Source organism: Nicotiana tabacum, chromosome 22 (genome assembly GCF_000715075.1).
Source record: "Nicotiana tabacum cultivar K326 chromosome 22, ASM71507v2, whole genome shotgun sequence".
NCBI classification, from domain to species: Eukaryota; Viridiplantae; Streptophyta; class Magnoliopsida; order Solanales; family Solanaceae; genus Nicotiana; species Nicotiana tabacum.
The window spans coordinates 37,372,551-37,376,078 of NC_134101.1; the positions used below are offsets into that span (position 1 = coordinate 37,372,551).

Here is a 3,528-nt window from a genome sequence, read left to right on the forward strand (position 1 = left end):
ATCAGAATAATATTTAAGATTGAGGATAAATTAAACCGTGTGCACTACGTCAAAATTCATATAAATACTTCCATAGGCATTGCTCGAAATTCAACTCCTAAAACATTTTCAAAATTGTTGGTACTTTCGTATAGTATAGGTTTAAGCAATGGCATCACTTTCAACCTCCGTAAGGTCCGTAGTGATAACACTTATGATCTATGCTATTCTCCTCTCTTCTTTGCTACTATCGTCATGTGACGCAGCCAGAGCCCCTCGAGGTATATTTTACGTTCATTTATAAACATATATATAGTACTACTAGACACTTATAAATTCAATTTTTTTTGTGACATTAATATTATGAATTTAGACAGAGGCGGATCTCGCATATAAGTACTAGGTATACGTACATAATTGCCATAATTAATACATGTATTTTTCTGTTCGCGTGTATGCAGTACTCTTGGGGAGAAGCAGTTTTCCCGTTGCATGTCTTCACTGTGTGGGATGTTGCGAACCAACGCCCCTAGGTACCTGTTGTACCCGCTGTGGTTGTTGAAGATGATCACCAATGAAGTCACCATATATGGCTGTGAAGCTCTGAAATTTATCTTTTGTACGAATCACAGAAAAAGTCTGATCAGCGAATTGGTGCATCTTGGAGTAATATGTGCATGTTATTCAATAAAGAAACAACTTGGTTTCTTTAGGTTATTAGGCCTGTTTTCTGTACACTTGTTGGAGATGTCGCGTTTGTAACGTTTTGTGTTTCAATTGAATAAATTACGAAAGAGAGGGATTGAAGAGGAAAGCCTTATGCGTTATCTTTTTTTGTTGGTTTGCTTATATCTATTTAACTAAAATATGGAAAGAGGGGGAAAAAAGAAAAAACACCGCAGGAAAACTTTCATTCTTCTGATCTAATTTTTTCCATGTCTTTTGATATAATTGAAGATCTAAATCACTTACAAATCGGTAGAACGTAGTAACTCAAACTTAGTTCGATTCTGTATTATAGTAGTTTCTAATTCCATTTTGATAATAACTTTTAGGTTAACGTTTATGGCCGAAGAACAATTATCGATATTCATATTTGTTGGTCAACAATTTTGAGTCGGTTGAGTTAGACAGTTGTAAAAGTCGAATTTACCATACGATGATTTACAATCACCTTTTGGCAATTGCATTGAGAAGTAAACTATGCTCCTTGACTATGGATTAATAAGATATACTATAGAACATGAATAGCAAGTTAAAGAAAAAACTGATGGATTAGTTTAGATTTAGAACATGTGCGCTTTAACCAATTTTTTTTTTTTTAAATTTCATATTCCTTACCTTATACCATAAGTAAGGATATTCGTGGTATTTCAGAATAAATAAAGAGATAATTGCATAAAAGTACAGTTCACATAGGTGCTTTTCATCCGCATAGCCATCATTTTATATTTTCATCCGTATAGCCCATGAAACTCTCATAATATGACATTATCGCATGGATATAATTTTATAGATCTATATGTGATTATTTTGTTCTTTGCACATAACCAGCTTAAATCGATCATATATATTCCTATTGCAACTACAACAATGCAATCCAACTATAATGCAACTTGAAAAAAATATAAATTTTCTTCTTTCCCAAGTTCTAAATAGCAGAAACAAAAGAATAAAAAATAAAAATTGAAAAAAATTGCTACAAGTTCGCAATTTGGTAGAGAAATCAACAAAAAATTGACTTTATTCATCGATTGTTCGAGAAAAAGTGAGAAAAATTTATTTTCAGTTTTAAGTCCGCATATGTTGTACATGTATAAAAATGTATAACTATGTATAAACTCGTATGTGAAAGAGGAACTTACTTCAAAGAGAAAGACCACTGCACCAAAGTCGAACAGAAATCGCGAATAGAAAAAGTAATGTTGTATAACACTATTTACACACCTAATATACAACATTATATACTTATTATAATTTTATATAATGTTGTATAATATTGTATAATGATGTATAATGTTGTATAATGTTATATACGAAAAGTGGATTTCACCTTCAATTTTCTTTTTCAACTGGTATGATTCTCAAAACCAACGTTAATTATGCTCAATCAACCCAGTATTCTAGATTTAAGTTACTAAAAGCTTTTTCAATATTTTTAGCTTCACCCAAATAATTTCACCGGTATTAATCAACACCCATTTGATTTTTTTCACCAAAATACATCTTCCTCAAATCTGTTAAAAAAAATTCATAAATTGAAATAGCTTTAAAATCTCAGTCCAGAACTTCATTCTTGAAGAAATTTCAACAAAAATCAAGAACCCGGTTCGGCTTTTTCAATCCAGAATTTTAATCTTGAAGAAATTTCAAAGAGTTGCAATGTAGTCCAAATGAACCAAATCTCTAGGTTGAAGCTTCTTGGATCAATTAATTTCAATAGCACCCACTCGAATTTGAGCACGATTCTTTCACAAATTTTCAGATCTGAAAAGCTTCTAACTCCTTCAACCTAATTTTTGATTTGGATATCAAAATCTTGACTTCATAACAAATTTAGGATAGGTGGCCACCGAAGTGGAGAGAAGAAGAGGAGAAAATATAGAAGAGATGAGTGAAGATTGTTTGGGTTAAACATTGAAACTTTTATTTCAAGATATATACAATATGGGTCTCAGCGGGTAAAATCTCAAAATATGGGCTCTTTATGGTTATAGAACTGGGTCGGATGATATACAGTGTAATTGTTCCATAAATAAACATATACGCCAAATAAGAATTTGAGATTTCACGTTTGAAGAGGCCGTGGAGAAGATCTTTTCTATTTTCTCTTTTGTTATAAAGTAAACTAGACAAGTTGAGTATGACAAGCAATAATTTTCTAAGATGATGATGAGGAGGAGGATTGTGGCTTCCTTGTAAACATGTCTAAGCATCTTTGAAAATTAAGCATGTTTTACTCCTCATCAGTCATCAGTAAGCACTAAATATGTAAATCTTATCACAGGCAACATATCCCTCTAATTTTTAATTTCCAACCCCCGTTTTTTCATTTTACTTTCCATTTTCCATATTTTTGGGCTATCTTTGAAAAAACGTATTTAAATGGTTAAATGGCCACTAAATACTTATAAGGAATGCAAAGGCTCTTTTTAGGGGTTTTCCTGCAACACACGTAGTTGCTTTATTCTTGCATTAATGAGAATTGACGTATAACAGAAATAATAAAAGGGCAGTAATAGCTCAGTAGATACTTAACACAAGTTGCATTAATGGATGGAAGCTGAAAACTGAAATTGACCGAGCAACACATTTGAATCAGAAGATTTCATATGAACTTGGTTCCTTGTCCTCCACATGAAAAAAATCACTTTCTCCTTTCTGTCATAATTAAGAGATCAAAATGTTTATTGAAACAATATTTAATTTCATTTTTAAACGTATATGACAACAAATAAGCACTCGTGTCAAGGGGTTAATTGGATTAAAGAAAAAACACCAGAAGCTACATAGAAAACCAAATATTTATATCTAATACAGTCTGTTTCC

At 31.8% G+C, this 3,528-nt stretch overlaps 1 long non-coding RNA gene across 1 annotated transcript; it reads left to right on the top strand.

Moving 5' to 3' along the window:
• LOC107769168 (uncharacterized) lies at positions 1–793 on the top strand. The gene is made up of 2 exons (XR_001644344.2): positions 1–260; positions 441–793. It is a non-coding gene; the product is annotated as an uncharacterized LOC107769168 (long non-coding RNA).
• The last annotated feature ends 2,735 nt before the right edge of the window (positions 794–3,528 follow it).